Source organism: Lonchura striata, chromosome 5, assembly GCF_050655825.1.
Source record: "Lonchura striata isolate lonStrDom1 chromosome 5, ASM5065582v1, whole genome shotgun sequence".
Taxonomy (NCBI): Eukaryota; Metazoa; Chordata; class Aves; order Passeriformes; family Estrildidae; genus Lonchura; species Lonchura striata.
The window spans coordinates 39,209,423-39,228,680 of NC_140707.1; the positions used below are offsets into that span (position 1 = coordinate 39,209,423).

The 19,258-nt window shown below is 40.1% G+C and overlaps 1 protein-coding gene across 2 annotated transcripts in view; it reads right to left on the reverse strand.

Moving 5' to 3' along the window:
• SIPA1L1 (signal induced proliferation associated 1 like 1) overlaps nucleotides 1-16,568 on the reverse strand; it is a 198,778-nt gene extending 182,210 nt beyond the window's left edge. For both annotated transcript variants that reach the window (XM_085581888.1, XM_021543124.4), the window contains exon 1: nucleotides 16,525-16,568. The gene's annotated coding sequence lies outside the window, so the exon portion shown is untranslated. The remainder of the gene's footprint in view (nucleotides 1-16,524) is intronic.
• Nucleotides 16,569-19,258: the final 2,690 nt, after the last annotated feature.

Consider the following 19,258-nt stretch of genomic DNA (forward strand, 5'->3'; position numbering starts at 1 on the left):
GAAATAAATTCATCCTGTACAAGGGATTAAAAATATTAAAACTTTCCTCATGGAAATACAACTCTTAGATATAGAAAACTTGAGTTAGCTGAATCTCCATGTGACAACCTGCATAATTTCATGGCGGATTAAATGAAACATTTAAATAATCCAAGAAGCAGAAAGCAATTCAAATAGGCACTGTTTATATTTTTATCTTGTCTGTGTCCACTGAGCAAATTAACAGAAAAAAAGTAACACTGGCAAGATAACAAGAGTGTCTCAATTAGATATAATTATGCCTGATAAATCTTTTCCCATGAGGTGCAAGGCAAGACAGCTGTGACAAGCACAAGCTGCAAACTGATTTGTCCTTATCTCTTGAAACACTATGTGCTCTCTTATAAATGAAGCAAGTGATCCTATCTGCTGAGAGCCCATGGCACAAGAGCTGCAGCTACCAGAAAACAATATTGTGCGTGTCCCAGCAAGTTTTAGCTAGGTCTTCAGCATTATATGACTAAAAGTATTACCATAGGAGAGGTCTGAACCTAAACCAAGAATCCAGTTTCTGGATGACCTGGACTCTGCACCAAGAGAGCTCTATGGCACCTTGCTTCTGCTCTGGCATCATCATGCAGCTTGTCAGACATCACAAGCAATATGATGAAAGATACAAGTAGCAACGGCAAAACATCTTTTTTCACTGGTCCATGTAAAAGACTGATTTGCATTGGACTAAAATATCTTTATTGTCTGTTTTCTGTTCCCTGCCACTACTTCATTTTCCTACTCACTGTTACTGAGAATACCCACTTTCATGTTTCTCCCATAAGCATTTATTCTGGTATGACTATTATTGACTTAGACACATTAAAATATGGTGCAAAGTGCATCCCTGCATGCAGATCAAACAAACAGTAATTTATAAACTGAAAGCTGATAACAAAAATAAAGAAGGCAGAAAGCTACTTTTTCACTGAAAGTTAGACAACCACAAGTTTGCTTGATGCCTAACTTGAAGAAATGCAATATAACATGCCACACAAGGCAAAATGTATCAGGGGGACAACTAGAATTATGTGCAACTACTGCCAGTTCAATTTAGACAGAAAAAAGCTTCAAAGAGCAGAGATATACATTGATTTAATCTGCAGCTGCATGAAACAAGCTAGCTATGAATTAGGAAGTCTACTTCAAACAATGTTAAAAAACTCTATTTGAAAACAAAAGTAACATAGTAAAATATTATTCAATTTAAGACTCCTCATGCATCTAGGAATAAAAATAGACAATCTCAAGCTCTAGATAAGACCGAATTTTAAAAAATCTGCCTTGAAGTGCTTGATGGTGCCCTGTCTAAACCTAGAAGTGACATTGACTTTTACTCAGCACTAGTGAGATCCTAAATTAAGATGCCTAGTTTCGGCCTGCTCAGTGCAACAAAGATGGACTAAAGAAAGTTCAGCAGAGACCACCAAGCCATTTGGGGACTGAAGTGCACAAGGAACAAGGACAGGCTGAGCTACCTCACTTGTTACTTGGAAAAGGCTTGAGGGATCATCTTGCTTTCTGCACCTACATAAAGGGAGTTTACAGCAAAGACTAAGCTAAAGTCACTATCACTGTAAGTTACTGAAATTGAATAATCAGGGTCAGGAAAGGCTCATCCATTGCAGAATGTGTAAGAAAACACTTCTGTGGCACATGATACATGAAAATAAATAGAAATACCCCTTCCTCAACATTGTTGATAAACACCACTATTGGGAAGGGAAAAAAATTTTTAAAAATAGAAACATTTAAATGGAATCTCTACTAAAATAATAAGAAAATTTTAAACCCTGCCAATTGTTCAAAATAAAAATAAATCACTTTAAGCCATGCCCTTAACAAATATTTTGCCAAAAACCTCCCAACATTATCTGAAGCTGAAGGTCTTCACTTTGCACTTCTGGACACCATAGATTCAGAGATATTCCACAGCATCCAAGACACTGCTTATGAACCTCAGCATATCCTATTCTGTAGAAGTTTCACCCCAGACCCTACAATAATTTTGTTTTAGTTTTTAAAAAATACACTTAGCCACAAGGCTAGAAGAGAGATTATATTTCCCTCTTTTGCAAAAGAAAGGTCAAAAGACTTTAAAAGAACCCAATTCATGTCTTGAAACATAAATAGCAGCTCGTAATAAAATCAGGTCAAATACTGAGAACTTGGAACATGTAAATGTCTTCAGAAGGAGATTCAATTTCCAAGCAATGTCTAATAAGACCGATACAAACAGAACATTTACATTCCCATTACAATCTTTTCCTCTAACAGCCCCTTCCTTTCTTTAGCATTCTCCAGATAAAAAGCTTTGTAGCCTCATACCTATCAAAAAGATTAAAGAGAATTCAAGCAAAAATCTGCCTAACTAAGACTAAATTATTTTTTCTATTTTTAGAAATAGAAATTTCTAAAAATACAACAAATATTTCTATTTTCTATATTTCTATTTTTAAAATTAGAAATAGGCTTTGGGTTTGGCATAACTAAGAATGGATGATGAACAAAAAGATAAATACAATGAGGATCAGTTTAGCATGTCTGAAAGCATCCATTCATAACTTGAGACAACAGTGGTTGCACAATGTATGCAAAGACCAACCCTTCTATAACCACTCAAACACTGAATAAAACCAGTTATTTGTTAGGTCCAAAAAAGTTGAAAAGTGCACTTTCTCAAATATTTGTAGAGATAAAGTTGTCAGGAAGCTACAGGAGATGAAATACTGGCTTCACAAGCATTTACAGCAAATCTCTGCACTATCACATCACCAAACATGATAAATTTGGTCCAAATGAGATTTAGGCACATGCTCAAATTTTATCAGGTGTGGCAGAACACGATACCAAACTGGTATCAGTGGTAGGGAATTACATTAGATCTAATTCAGTATCCTAGTGGTCTAAATAATCAACATGTAATGCAAATAAGCCATGCTGCTACCTGGTGTTGCTGTTTTTATTAAAGCCAACATAATAATTTAAGAGACTGATACTTTAGCTATGACTACTGTACTTTTGACCCAGTAGTGGGAGTCCTAAAGTCCTGCTTGTAGCATCACTGAACCAGTGTTCTAACTCAGTAACCTTAAGTTTGGATACATATTATTACATACTCTTCACATGAACTTTTATGACTTTGTGTGCAATTGCTCTTTCCTCCTTTTACTAAGAAGGAACTTAAATGCATTTATTTTGTGTTGCAGCACTTCTTCAACCCAGTGCTGATTAATACTGAATGCCTGAAAAAGGGTGAGGCTGACAGACACTGTCACCAAAACTGCAAAACCATTACAGCAGCCTCAAAACAAAGTTATCCTAGAATATCTGTGAATAACTATAATCTAGTATTAGGCCATGCAAATAGTCAGTGCACATGAACAAGTATTCTCCTCAACTCCAGAAGGAAAGAGGGATCAAAGATCTCTAATCTCAGGAGCAATGGAATGGAAGCAAGAGCTCACTGAGCCCAGACTGCACATCCTACAGCAGGTGCTGAGTTCCCAGAGACAGAAAGGGGAGTCTGGCCCCGTTACTGCTCCCCACAATGCCACTGTTGCAGACAACCAAAGTCAATATGCAGCTTATTCAAAGATCTCCCCTTCTGAGATGGATATAAACACTTGGCTTTGCATCTCTACAACACAAGAAATCTCACACTGCAACTATCTTCTAGTCAGTCTCAAGATGAAAAATAAGTCATTACAAATTCTGCCTTACCTGCAGGCTTACTGTCCAACAATCAAAAGGATTACAACCACATAAGATTCTAACTTTATAAGTCAGGATGCTCTTTTTGGGATACTCCTTTCTCATACCACTTGTCCAGTGAGACCCAAAACACTTAACCTCTGCATTCTCTGTCCAGGTACAAAATGACACTGCTTAATTTCTCAAACAAAACCAAAAAAATTGAAGGAAAAAAATGCTTACGTTTTGGTCAGACAAGCAAAACCAAGAATAAAACCATCTTTCACACTCATCAGACCACCTCTTTTCAACTAAGCTTTGCAAGGCACTTGCCAGTAAGCACAGGCAGTCAGAAGGGTCTGCTAAGAGTGAATTGGGAGGACAGGATCCCATTTGTGTTCATCCTCCTCTGACATTCACAGAATTTTGCAGGTTGAGCCTTAAAGCACTCATCTCTGTAGCACATTAAGAGATTCTTCTTGAGGAAAGGTATTATGAAAAAGCTTTTGGTAACCAGTATTTCAAAGTTCAAGAGTTACACTATGGGGGGGGGGGGGGGGGGGCAGGAATAGAGGGGCGTGGTATTTCAAAATACTCCAAGGCAAAAAAGACATTTTCCTGATACAAAGTGATTTCCTTTGCCAAAAATAGACAAAAGCTGCTCACACAAGAGTAGCACTAGCCATACTGGAAGGAAAGAAAGAAAGAGATCTTGTAAGACATTTAGCTACAGCTAAAACTATTGAGCAACCTAAACACAGACACCACTACAGACTCCCACTACATTTATCTTCTGCACTTTTTCCGGAAGGAAGACTGGACAAGCAATTACATGAACTAACAAGGTCTTGGTACCTTCAAATCTCTCTCAGATTTGATATATAAAACCACATACACTTCAGCTGAAGTTCTTCCCATGAAATTGCATTCATCACAGCTTCTCTGGCAGCTTAGAACATCCTTGAGTGTGCTACACCTCTTAGCACTGCTGAGACTCGGTCTCACTCACTCATTAGCCTTTACAAAACCTATTGGACATTTTAAGACCTCATAAAGGGCTAAACCAAACCCCAGCAAATACAAAATATTTAGGAAGTTGGGGAGAAGAAAGAAGTGTTAAGGAAGAAAGCAAACTGGAAGGAACACAAACAGCATAACCATTCCAAAGGGTTTCCACAGCAAACCAAAAACTTTGAGAGCAACCTTGCCTCAAAGCTGTTACAGGAAATGCAGAACACAGCCACTGCAATCACAGCAGTGACTGCCATGCAGCACAGCTACCCAAGCTAGTGCTGAGCTGAAGAACACTATCCATGCATTTGCTAGAACTAGAGAAAAGCTCAAATAGAAAACCTGCCAGTGACAATGTGAGGCATGTTGGCTGCCTCTCACAGGGTGCAGTGTCAACAAAGACACTCCCTGAAGTACAGCCAGGCAGTACCTCACAGATAACTTCTGAACACAATTTTTTCTGGAGATATCATGAGAGCCTACACCAGATATTAATTCAGATTTAAAGGAATACTTTAAAATACATTTTAATGGCCTTAGATTTGACGATTTCTAAGCATTTTCTATGCATTCTGTTTGATTCCTTTTGCTGTTTTATGGACCTTCTCTATTGCTACAAGTCAAGATGCACAAGAGCTCACTAAAACAGGGAAATCTAGCAATTAAAATTCAAGGCAGTCTATTTCAGTATTACTTTAATTTGCAGCATGCCAGGTACTGTGCTGGTAGCACTGCTCTTCTGACTTTTGACCTAAAACTGCTGGACTAATGGCAGAACCAGAAAGGCGACAGCCACATCAGCCCAACACTGTCCCTGAGCCTGAAGAGGAAAGGCTGCTAGCCACATGCAATGCTACGCTCCTGCCATTAAATGCTACACACGTGCACCTACAAATCCAGCACAGCATTACATGGTGCCATGTAGGCACCAAGAGCTAAAGCTATAACAATAAATAAAATAAGTCCAGGGCACAGGTCTAAGCTTTAATCCATAACTCCCATGGTTCTGTTCAAGCTTACTAAGGGGCCATGATGTACACGAAATCTCGTGAGGCCAGGGACTGTTCCCAGCAAACAGCAAGAGTTTGAGCTGAGCAGAGCCACTCTTGGAAGCAAAAAGCAGACAAGTACAGATGTAGTCCCTGCCTTCCTCTGAGCTGGCTCAAGAATCTCCAGCACAGCTTTACAGCTAGTAATAAATAAATTTGTCCGTAGTAGGATGAAATCTAAAGCCCAAGGCAGCTTCTGCTCTGAACATTACTAGATATTTCTCATGTATGTGTTAGGACACCTTGCTCAAGGGCACCTTCATTTCCTTACTTCACAAAGTCAATGAGATAAACTAATGAAGGAACACAAGGCACTGACATTACAGTAATGTCACATCAAAATACAATCTCATTAGTACCTCTCATTATAAATAGAGTGCACGCAATGCAGAGCAGCACCACTATCATGCAACTAATGCTGCACCACATTAGTTACCTAGATGATTCTGTATTTTGCCCAAGATCTAAGATGTCCAATTAGGGCTTCGGCCTTTTCCAGTCAATGAAAGTACAGACACAAGTGCATAATACCTCCCTATTGTCAATATTGTAATTATTCTGCTTGATTCATTTCCCCTTTATTTTAAATCAAGACAGGTAGAATAGTCTAAAACTAAGTGAGACGGAGAAGTGAGATATAAAGGAACCAGCTTCATTCCAGAAGTAATTGTTTCTGTGTCTAGTAGAAACCATTTACAAAACCTTTCCTACAAAAATCCCTTCTTTCCTAGATGCAAAAAAGGAGCAGATCAGATGACATTAACCTTTACCAGAAGCAACAGCTTGTTCCTTATATGTAATCATGAGACTGGACAAGTCATTTGTGTTCACAAGACAAGCAAAGGCCCTGAGAAGAGCGTGTGCTCAGAGCTGTATATTGCTATTAAACCAGTCCTTCCCTTTGCAGCCAAGTCTCTGACTGTCCAGTGTCTCAGAAGAGGAAACTAAGACCAGATGATCCATTCCCAAGGGACAGCTCCATGCTGTAAGCCCTTCTCAATTATCTTCCTTGTGAGGCAGAGCCAAACAACTTTTTGGTACAGCCATTCTGTGAGATAATGACAACAGTTTAATTTCAGAAGTAGTTTCATTAACACTGCATATGCTCATCTTAATGACATTCAGCACTAATTAACATCATTATAAACTGAACAGCGGTGGCACTTCAATAGTATCCTGAGTCTTTCAGGTTCAAAATTTTGAGCATAGGGATAATAAAACACACTGACTTGCAACCCAGGGTGCCAGTATTTGAGCACCTAACCTGCTTGAAGCTGCAATTTATTTCAAGAACTTTTGGCATCTCAGCTAAGTACTAACGTGATAACAAAGAGAGGTTACAGCAAACAAGATATCTACTGCTATTAATATTTTTAAATCAACAGAACAGTCACTCAGCACTAACACTGGATTCAAAACAAAAAGATACAACCACCTTCAGAAAGAATTTTTCTACCTGGCAAAAGAGCTTTGAACATCTAACACAAAGAGGTTTTTGTACCTCCTTCACCAGGAACAGGAAAATACTGTAATGCTGAAACCAACCACTACTTAGGGATATTTTGTATTATACTACATATACCATTACTTCATTTTCAAAAGTACTATTAAACACTAACAATAAATTACTTTACTTGCAAGCACATAACACCCACATACTGCTGCAGTTTTTATTGAAACCTGTAAAATGCCAGTGAAATAGACAGCACTGTTTTACAAGTCCTCTTCTTTCCCCCATGTAAAAATGTGAATATGAAAAAACACACAAGCCAATACAATGTTTTTACAATGCTCATGTAACTTCTCTGTTTCAAGGAATAAAGTTCTAATTTGTAGTGATGTTTCAAAAAAGCATTAATTTAGTTCTGTTTTCTGACAACACCTGGAAAAATAAACTAAGCATTCTGGAGGAAAGCAGGATCCAAACTTAAGAAACTAGTCAGAATTTTAAGCATTAAGCTTCATTTCTATCGAGTTGTCCCAATTCTTCTTCCACCTCCCTTCAAACATATTGTCAACTCTTCTCTCACTTTTGAAGCTAGAAAATGAGACATCTCTGGACCCTTCTTTTATAATTTGTAACACGAAAAGGAGAGAAGAAGAGAGAGGCAGAAACAGATAACATGATTCACTTGCTCATACAGTTTTAGCTACAACATTTAAACACACATCAAAAAAATGCTTTCATCAGTACTGTTCTCTACCAAAAAGCATTAGCCATGCTAACTCTGGATGCTTTGAGATTGCTTTTATCCTCTACAGTATCCCTGATGTTCACAACACTACCTTCCAATATGTTCCAAATAAGTAAATTATCAAAGCATTAATTGATTTTACATCTGTCCACTAGCTCTACATTTTACAATTACTTCAAGTTTGACTCTTGTTAATTCTAATTACTTTTTCCTATTACTTGTAACTGAAAGATTACATGAGCATTTTATCTAAGAATTCCTTCAACTACCCCTTAATTTTAGTACTTGTATCAGTTTGTGAGGTCTGTTTAGTCCTACGTCACTTGAGGCTATGCTTCAAGAACATAAAGACAGCTTGACCTTACTTGGGAATATTTGATCACTAGTATTAATTGCTTTGTGGGTTTTTTCAAGCAAAGTGCAGGTTTACAAAAAATAAGGAGGAGTTAAGCTCTCTTCCCTTATCCAGCACTTCAGACATTTTTTATCTCTGGCCAATCCATGCTTCTACAAGAGGCAATGTTTACCTTGCCTATAATTATTTTTAATTTAGCCAGCTTCACACAACTGCAATTAAATGAATTAAAATAACTGCTTCCCCCCCTCTTATTTTCAGAACTGATGCATTCTATGTCTCAGTTAAAAAAATACATTCACAATACATGCCCTCTTGCCCTTGGCAGGCATAAAGTTGTTGGCAGTCTGAGGCAAGTCATTACACTTAACACACACAAAAAAAAAGGTACATCAACAATGCAAGAATGGAAAACCTCAATTCAGTGAAGTATCAATTCATATACTAAAAAAAAATATATTTAATGACGTCAACAATCAGGAGATAATTAGTAAATTCTGCTAAAATAATGATTAGCACCTTTTGCAACATTTAATAACTGCTTATTTTCACACCTTTGTTTTATAGGAGCTGCGCTTTAAATTACCAACAAATTTGAAAGTCTTTACAGCATCAACACTGCATATACAAGTGATTAAGTCTAGAACACAGAGTACACTATTTCATGTTCACAACCAATCCCAAAACTGCTGTTTGGAGACAATAATCTGTCCCTGTTCTCAAATGTTATCTAGCATATTAACTAACTTAAAAAAAAGTTCCAGCTGAAAATAAAAGTACAATAGTACAGGATTGCTAAAAAGTTCTGATTATTTCATTTTAGCACATGATAAAAAGCCCTGTGAGGTTCTGCAGATCTTCTGGCTTTACCTAGATTGGGTGGTAACTGTATAATAAGGCAAGACTTAACTTCAGGCTCTCAAATTATTCCACAGTGCATCACAGCTCAAATAGCAGAGTGGAAGTGTCTCTGGCAGGTAGGTCTCCAGACCACCACCAACACTCATGTCACTGTACAGGTAAGCACTAAAAACTCACAGATCTGAATTTTTAAAAAAGCCTTTTCAATCTGAAACGGATGGCATGTTTTAAGATTACACTAGCATTTTCCTTTTGTTTATATTAACAGAGGCATCCTAGCAAAGATTCTCCTACCACCTCTGTATGGCAATGCAATAAACAGTACTAGATTTGGGAATTCCCAGAGCTAGGCTGAGTACGAGTCAATGACTACACTACAAGACAATGCAGAAATCAGGGAGGGGGGAAGGTTAAACAAAACCAGAACAGACATTCTGTCAATAGTTCCTTCTTCAAAGACTGCAAAAGAAGGGAGAGAGTCAAGGAAAAAAAAACATCCAAGGAAAGGATAAACTATGTTAACAGCTTTTACAGAAGTATCTCCTTTTCTCCTTACTTCTAAATATTTTCTTCAGCAAAAGCTGTGGGAAAGCATCATGGTTCGCTCTTTCTTCCAGCTGCTGCATGATCAATACAGTGCAGTCTATTGAACTATTTTATTCTGATTCATACAACAAGCGGTTAAATACATATGGGAAGCAGATTATCAGTGCCAGTATCATGTCATTCATGAAAATATATTTATTTCCAAGGCATGAAAATGCCATATCTTTCTTCTGCACAATTATGCAGTTCTTCAGCATGGACTGAAAGCATAAAATCCTATTTCAGCCCTTACAATTTGAGAAGAATACTCCTAGAAATTTCAACTGCATCCAGCAGAAGGAGGGAAGGCTCTCCAGGATTTATTTGTTGAAGTCTAGTATTGTCTTCTATTTGACATGTGCAAAAACATTCCAAAAAGAGTATCTGACATTTTAGCTTTTATAAGCTAAAAAAAAAAAAATAGATTGGCAATTCAGAAAATTAGGAGAGAAGCCATGTCCACAAAAACAAAAAGAGATCTTTGAACAGTTCAGAGATAAGAACTGTAATAACTTTTATATAGCACTAACATGTTTAAGCCTGCAGTCTGAGTTTCATCACCCATTGTCTTCTTTAATTTTTAAACATGCAGACAAAGTTATGTTACACTTCAGAAATGCAAGAAAGAAAAAACTAAAGTCTGATCTTTGCCAGTTTCTTCAGCAAGAGCAAATTCGTGCTGTGGCACTGCCAAAAGGCAAACGTTCAAGATGTGTATGTTACTGCTTACATGAGTCTCTTGAGGAAAAATAACTAAGTACACACAAAACCCACTGCCCCCCTTGTGTGCCTGGAGATAAAGGAAAGGGGGCTTCCTGTCGCAGGTTTGCAACCTGAGAGCTGCCAGCAGTGCTGCTGCTACCGCTGCAAGAGACACTAATTGGGCTAGACACCAAAGGAAAAGTGCTTCACATGAGTAATAAAAAAAGCTTGCTATAAGGATGGTTTTTCTTTTCTTGAAGTTGTTTAAGCTGTACCTACAATAGCACTTCCAACAGCAGTGCCCTTTGAGGAGCTCTCTAGCTATCACCAGCTAGCAGTCAGCAGAGCCCACAGAGGTTTAACCCGGGCCCAACCTCCACTGGAGCAGGGCTGGCTGCCACATTGCTTCCTGGGCCTCATGGCTTTGTCCTGTCAAGCTTTACATCTCAAATGATGGACATTCACCAAACTCTGGGGTGGTCTGTTAAATGCTCTCACCCTCAGAATTAGTTATTTTAATTTCTATATGTTTTCTGGTGTCCATAAACCAGAATTCCCCTAGAGGAAACTGAGCTAAAAATCCCTGCCCAGAAGTTCACCAAATGTGACCCAACCCTTAATGGTCACAGAGGTCCAAGCCAACAAACCACATCTCTGTAGGGAACATCCAATCCAGGAGATCAAACTAAATTCAGTCTGAAGTAAAATTGCTCAAATGCAAAAAGTTTTCATCCACAAGACTTAATGCCCCCACCTTCAGCCAGAGAGCCATGTCTACTGTGCCAAATTATTTGCTCTAGTAAGACCAAGTGACAAAACCATGCATATAAAACAGCAATTTTTAAATCAAATGAAACTACATTTTTACACAAAAAGGAAAAAAAACTTTTAAAACAGGAAATAATCTCTCCCATAAACACCAATCAACATAGATCTGCCAAATACTTCCAGAGACAGTGTGAATCCAGTATTTAATCATAAAAACAATACAAAAATAAAATTGCAATCATTTGAAAAAGTTCCAAGAACAACTTTAAAATGTTCTTGGGGCTAAGCTGTGATGCTTAGTTGCTGGCTGGGGTTAAACCACAACAGCAACCTTTGGTCAAATATAAAAATGCATGCATTAAAAGTGTCTGAAAGTTTTCAAAGAGAGCTGTCTTTAGAACCGCCAACAAGAAAACCCAAGATATGTACCAAAGCTGCTGATGTGAGCTGGCATACAGAAAGTTCTGCCACCACAGCAATTGTTTTACAGATACTATCTGCCACTCTTAAAAAAAGTCTGTATTAATCCTATTTCACATCACATCAGCATACAATAAGCCTGTTATTATTTATTCAAAAGTCAAAAGACAATTGACTTAGCTTATGGTGCTGTAAAATGCATCATGACTGGAGAAACTCTGAGAACAGAGCCATGCTACAAAAGCAGCCCTTGGCACCTCCTGGAACCTCACCCTCCACTGCACAGAGAAGGCAGCAAGGCAGCCTACACAGCAAAGGAAGATGCTTGCCAATTTCCCCCACCCAGAAAAGTAAATATTAAAATCCATAAAATAATCCAGCCAAGCAAATTAAACATAACTCTCACAGGCAGATCCAACAGGCAACTTTTGTCCAAGTTATGCTCAACTTCTGACCCATACCTCTGAGCAGCCTGGAAGAAGAACTTGTTCCCCGATGATTTTGGTTAGTTGAATATTTAATCAACTATAACATTACAAGTTATAGGAAAAACAGGATTGTTTTAGGGTTAACTGAAGAAGCTTCACTAAATTAAAAGTCTGTGTTAAAGCACAAGTTCAAAGTTAACATCTCACAGCTGCAGTAATAAAATAACAATCAGTCTCTCTGAGGTTTATGTGAGTATTTTGAGGTACAAATCCTGTGACCTCAAAAGGTAAATAACACAAAATTTAAACACCTCCAAAAGCTATTTGAGCACGGTAAGTAAACAATATGGATTAATAAAGAACAAACCAACTATATGATACATACCAGTAGCTTCTCTAAGTTTTGAAAACTTATAAAATAAAACTTGGTCTTCAAAAATCATTCCACTAATCTCTCCAATCCACCTGAAGAAAGCATTCTTCCCATTCTACAGACCCTAAGACCAAAAGTAAAAGACTATTAAAACATCAACAAAAAATTCGAAGTGCCTCTCAGGCCTATGTATGAACCACTAGTGCCAGTAACAACTCCTCCTTCTCTATGATACACTTTCAGAAAAGTTTTCTACACAGCCATGCATTTTGATGAACTTGATTTCTCTTGGAAAGAGACAGCCATCCACGATGAAGGGAACAAGAACTATGACTACTGCACTGCAGCATCCAGCACAAGCTGAAGGAGCGTGAACACACAGCTTTGCAGGACTCCACTCCACTCACAGAGTCAGACCCTTGAAAGAACCATGACAAATACTTGGTTAGCAATCATACAATTCAACAGCTACTAAGATTATGAAAAGTGTTCTGTCCCTGCATTCAAAAGTAGTGCTCTTTAAAACATGCTTCCATAAAGAACACAAAGACGTAAATGCTTAGCCTCACTTAACATAAAAGACTTGCGGCTGACTCTAAATCAAATAACTCGCTCAGTAAACTGAGCCACAGAATCCAATACTAAAGAGACTAAGACAATGACATAATTTAGCTTTACATATGCAAAAACCAGACATCTAAAACTATTTTATCTGCTGATTCATATTCAAAAACAGTTATAGACTCTACAACTCCCAACGGGTTTCCCCAAGTTCACAGTGCAAAACTACTATCAAAGCTAACACCAAAACTGCTACAGACTGTGTTAGTCTTGTGCTGCCAGCTGCATAAGAATTTAAAATAAAAAATTACTGTCATTCAGCCTCACCAATGACTATAATCTGTAGGTTTACAATCAAGCCATAGGTTCATCATTGCTGGTAAGGCTGCACCCCGAAAAAGCACTGACTGCCTTTCATTAGAGAAAACCTCAAGTCTCATAGAGCCATCAAATCCCACTTTATAAACCTCCAGCTTGAGAGTCCTCATTCAAATACTATACTGAAGTCTTGTGAAATATAAAGCTTAAGATTACTTAAAAACTGCCATTTAGGGGAGATATAATTGAAATCAAGTCACTGAAGTCAAATCTCCCTGGAAACATAAAATACAGAACAATGTAACTTTTTTCACTCACAGAAAGATACTGAGCATATGATTGATTTTACATGCCAAATCAACAAAACCCTCACCTAGCAGTTCTTAAAATTATGTATTTACACTGATAAAAAATAACTGCACTTACTATTGTTGTATTCCTGTCACAACTTGTTAACAAGTTAAACAAATGGCTCTCAGAATAAATGAATAAAACAAAAATCTAAATTACAGATAAAGAAGTAAACAGAGCAAAGATATTTAAAAATTAAGATTAAATGATCTCTTATTGACTTTTAAAATATCTAAATTAAAGAGTTCCGGAGAAATAAAAGGAATCTGCCTGAAGGCAAGAAAGCCAACGAAACAATAGATCAAAACTGTTTGCAAAACAACCAACACTTAGGGTCAACGAGAATAAATTTCAACCTCTGAACACATCAGCATTAGGGAAACTAACTTGTGTGACTGAAATTTTGATGAAGGCAGAAGCTCTGCTTCTTTACCCCAGTAGGGCATCCCAGATTTCTAACCAGTAGCAATAAGAACTCAATAGCTTGCAGCAACCCCCTTGCTGAAGGGATTAAACTACTGATATGGAGAAAACTGTTCCCTTTTTTTTTCCTCTACAATAGACATGCTATAGGACAAAACAGAGGAATAGAAAAGAAATTCAACTGGGCCTCAACCTATTCTCTTACTAGCCTACCTCACATTTTCCCAACATATTTCTAAAATTATCCTCATGACCTTACTAAAGTTCAAAATAACCAGTTGGACTATTCTACGTTAAGTTTTGTTCTCCTATCTTACAAATAAAAAATGCCTCCATAGTAGCAAAACTAATAGTGCTGAAATGGACATTTTAAAGGATATATTTGAGACAGATTTACAAAACTGAGAAGACAATAAGAGCTACACAAGACCAAAATGCTCCCACAGTGCCAGCAGAATGCTTATAAGAATGATGGAAAAAAAAGCACTCCTTGAAAAGCTGCAGGAGGGTGAGAGGCCACATTTGGACATGGTTTTTAAAACAACAATCCAAAACTTAATCCCAAACCTTGAAATAACATTTCAGATAAAACATGAGAGCAGGGAAAAAAAGCTCTTCCAGCCTAGAACCAATGATGCATGACTGAAATTACAATAATACCTTTTATTATAGAAAAAATAGATAATTAATTGCATGTCCTCATATTAAGTCTTCATTCCTGGCTGCAGCTCCACCCTTTCACAGGTCTGTGTCAGTGCTTGCTTCTACACCTGCTAGCCTTTTTCATCAAGCAAATTTTTGCAGCCCTACAATAGCCAGAGCTGACATCCCATTTTGCTTCTGACTTCATGATCTATGAGGTTTTATGAACCACAACTGAGAGCTAAGTATGCCTATCCCAAATAGCAATGATGAAACTAAGCACTTTATTAGCATCAGTAAAACCTTCTTAATGCAATGTTGAGCAACTAAGTGCACATCCTTTAATCAACTGGCCATAAATAAACACTTAAAATGGTGAAAAAAATCTTCTATCCCTAACTTCCTATCACCAAAATGAGACACAGTATACACACAAACAATCAAGAAATTTTTCTTTTTAGCTTTACCTAAATAGAACCTATGGGGTTGTTTTTTTGAAACCAAGAAAAAATTATTGTGAAGTTCCCACACTGTTTCTACATTAGTAACTGGTATGGCATCTGATGGCCTAAGGCATAAAAGCCTTGACATTGAAACACAACTTCAGAGATCTCTGTGATTACAATTGCCACAAACTTCTACCTTAATATTTTCACATGTCTCTCCCTCCACTTCAGCTGAAGGGGAATGGAGTCTAGCCCAGCAATACATTCCAAATAAATAACAACCAAACTCTCCGCCTGAGAGAACACAGATACTTGTTACCCAATTAGTACTTGCAGCAAAAACTCTTTTCCTTTTTACAAAACTGGTATATGCCTTATTTTAAAGGAAACAATAATTCCCATGGTTAGAAAAAGAAATAAAAACAATCAAAATCCCATCACGAAAGGGCTGCTTTCTAAAGAAAATACCAATCCTGCTTTATCCATACAGATCTGGAACCTAATGAAATCCGACACCTTAACTCTGAAGACAAATTTGCATTGTATTATCAACTAGGGCTCCGGCTCACAGATGCACTTCATTCAGCATGCAGTAACGGGTTCATTAAAGCAGCATCACTCAAATTTTTTAAAGCGATTTTGCAGGTAAAAATTTAAAAACACGATTTGGTAAGCCGTATTATCAAAAAAAATGCCTCTATTTTATTCTATGGGTTAAAACGTGCCTCCTCAAACTAAAACATACAGATGTTGTGGCCAAGGTTATACAAGGAGATCTTCATTAAGTTGAGCAATTCCCATTTTGTGTCGCTGCTGTACCAGACATGAATGAGTACATTCCTCATTACATGAGCTGAAGCTGCATCACAGCTATCCGGTACAGACAATACAGTTATTTTTACATACAGCATGAGAACATTAACATCAGGACTTCACGCAATATAAAAGGGAAAGAGCAAACCAACTCGGCTTAGGAAGATAATCATTCGCCTTCTCATCTACCCTTCCTTGCTTCTCCACCTCCTCCTTCCCCTTAAGATTCGATTTAAGGCATTCCCTGCTTTCCCACTTTTCCAGGCTCCCAGTGAAGAAATCAACCATCCGCAAACATTTGTTCCTCCACCCCGCCTCCTCGAGCGGAGCATTCAGAACATCCCCACCGGCACTGCCCCCAAATCACCTAATTGTTATCATTACCGCGGTCTCAGCACCGGCTCGGAACAAAACCGGTCCCACTACACCCTCGCTGGCTATAAAAAGTAAAGAAGGAAATAAATAAATAAATAAATAAAAGAGGTTCAAGTGCAACTTACGGGGGCGAGCAAGAGACAAGTTATCCAGCGAGCCGCGGGGGCGAGCAGCGTGTGCCGCTGCGGGCCGCGGGGAGCGCGTCCCCCGCCGCAGGGCGCCCTCGGCGCGGCCGCCTCCGCACGGACGGGCAGCGCGGAGCCGCCGCCTCGGAGCGCAGCCGGGCCACCGCCGCTCCCGCTCGGGGCTGCCTTTCCTGCGCAGGAAAAAAACACAAATCCGGAACCTAGCACCCGGCACGGCTCGCTGCAGGCGGACCCGCGCCCGGCCCGCTCCGGAGCCGCCGGCACGGCAGGCTCCCACCGCCCCGGGGGCGCTCAGGGCAGGCACCCCCGCCCGGCTCTGGGCGCTGCGGCGGGGGGCAGCTCACAAGGCCACTTTCACTCGGAGCCCGCTGCCCTCGGCCCCGTTAACCCCCGTCGGGCAGGCGGCCGCGCAGCCCCGGGGCTGGGGGCCGCTACCCTTCCCCCGCACACCCACCCGCACAGCCCTTCGGCCAACGGCACGGCGGCTCCCCGCGGCAGGAAGGAGGGGGCGCGGCGTGCAGCTCGCCCCGGCTCGACGCTCCCGCTCGCAACTCACCCAACAAAGTTGCTGCGGCGGCTGCCGGCGGCTCGGCTCCGCTGGCTGGGCTGGGCTGAGCGCGGCGCTCCCCGCCCGCGCAGCCCGGGATGAGCTCACCTCGCGCCCGCCCCGCCGCGCTCCGCCCGCCGCCGCTCTCGCGAGAGGGGCCGCCCGCTGCCCGCCCGCGCGCCGGCGGCGTTCCCATGGCAACGGCCAAGCCGGGCCCAGCGGGCGGCTCAGGCCCGAGCTCCCTGCGTTCCGATTGACTGCTGACCATTTTGGTATTTACAGCACTTCCCAGCCTCCTGGAGACCTGTAGGGAGAAGGTCGCTGTAGTTGCTAACACAGCCTACCGCTACCATACTGAAAGAATATCCCGAGCTCTTTTGCTGCCAGTCAAATTAAAATGGATTCTCCCTTAGATATCCATCACAGATAACAAATTAAAGATGTGGGAAGGCACATCTGAAAAATAGCATACGTAAATATCACTCCTCCTTCTGCAGGAACGCTGCTGAGTTTTCAAATGGTGAGAATTTTGAAAACAAGCTGCGGGTATCATATTCTGGATGCTAGTGGTTGTTACTGTCCTTGGCTTGGCAGAACCTTAACAATCTCAGTTCAACCACTTTAAGTGAAGCTTTCCCTGAAATTAGGACACGGTGATTTGGACTGGCGACGTTCCAGCAGTGTGCAGCATGGTGATAGCTAGAGCAACCGAGCTGCGGTGAGCAGCTGCTCTGCCGCAGACATTCTCTCTTCACACCCCATTCACTTTCCAGGAATGTCCAGACAGCAAAGACCAACAAAACTTGCATACGGGTCCATGTGGCTTGATACCTTCTGAAGATGTTCCTAACGGATCTTAAGGACTCATGTTTAAATATCACAGTGTTTGGTACTGTAAAAATATCTGGGTTTCCAGAGAGTAATCACACTTTTACAGGTTCTCAATTTGAAATCATGACTCCTGCAGGTGCTATGGGGTCAGAAAAAATAATCCTGAACTCATTTTCCTGAGAAGAAGAAACATTATGGATGGACAAATAACTGATCCCAGTGCTGCTCTGGAATGGAAGAAAAAGTAGAATTGAAAAGCTAGGGAAAAAGAAAAAAAACAGGAATATTTTCAGAATTTAAATATATTTTTCTTATGTCACAAACCTGAAGTGGTTTTTTTACTTTTAAAAGAATGTGGCTTTTTTTGATTTTCACTTAAATGAAAACTTTTTATTGGCAGCTGGAGCCCCAGTCCTATAAAGGGAAGAGGCTTACAGGCCTCAGGTTCATACACGCAACAGCACTGGATGTGACTGCAGCATTAGCAACTGTGGTGTGCAGTTTTTGAATTTGCCTTCATCAGAGGAATTTAGATAGTGAGGCTCTGGCTTGCAAGCTCTTTAATGAGGTTAATGAGGCTAGCACATTCTCCAATGGTTTGTATGATCTTCCTTCACACTCTGCTGCTGCGTCAGATCTTCAGATGAGGCAGGCACTCAGAAGGGGCGCACAGGGAGGGAGAGGCTCTGACACCACGCACAGCCCAGCCTGTGTGCTAGCTGCACACACCCTTGCCTGCAGCCCAGCCAGGAGCTGGCTCCTGTCCTGGGCCCCTGCGGTTTCTCCCTGAATCCCGGGCCTTGGAGGCTGACATCTGCTTCGGCAGGGGTTTGTGGTGAGGGCTGCTGGTGTGAGACGCTGTTCTCATCACATTCTCCCTGTTGCATGATGCTCCCTGTCCAGAGCTGTGATTAGGGGGCAGCAGCACTCAAGAGCAATATGTGTTCTTTTTGTGGAAGTGCAAACTTTTCTGTGTCTTTATAATAAACAGTTATTAATAATTAGTAATTAATAATTAGCAATTAGGCTTGAGGTAGGGAGAGAAGCAGAATTTAGAGTTTACCTCCAGCCTATGTAAGAAAGTCATCAGAAGAGCTGATCAAAATAAGAAGGATAACAGGGGGTTTACTCTAAAATAATTATCTTGCCTCAATAATGCACACCTAATTCCAGAACAAAAGGGCTCTCTTCTCATTTATAGAGCAGTCACACACCAGTGTCTGCTTGACTACCTGTAACAGAATGAAGGATGCACAGCTGGTTTCCCTATGTAAAGACAAGCCTCAAAAACTCCAGTGATTTTTGAATGCCAGCCCTTCTTCTGCCACTAACTTG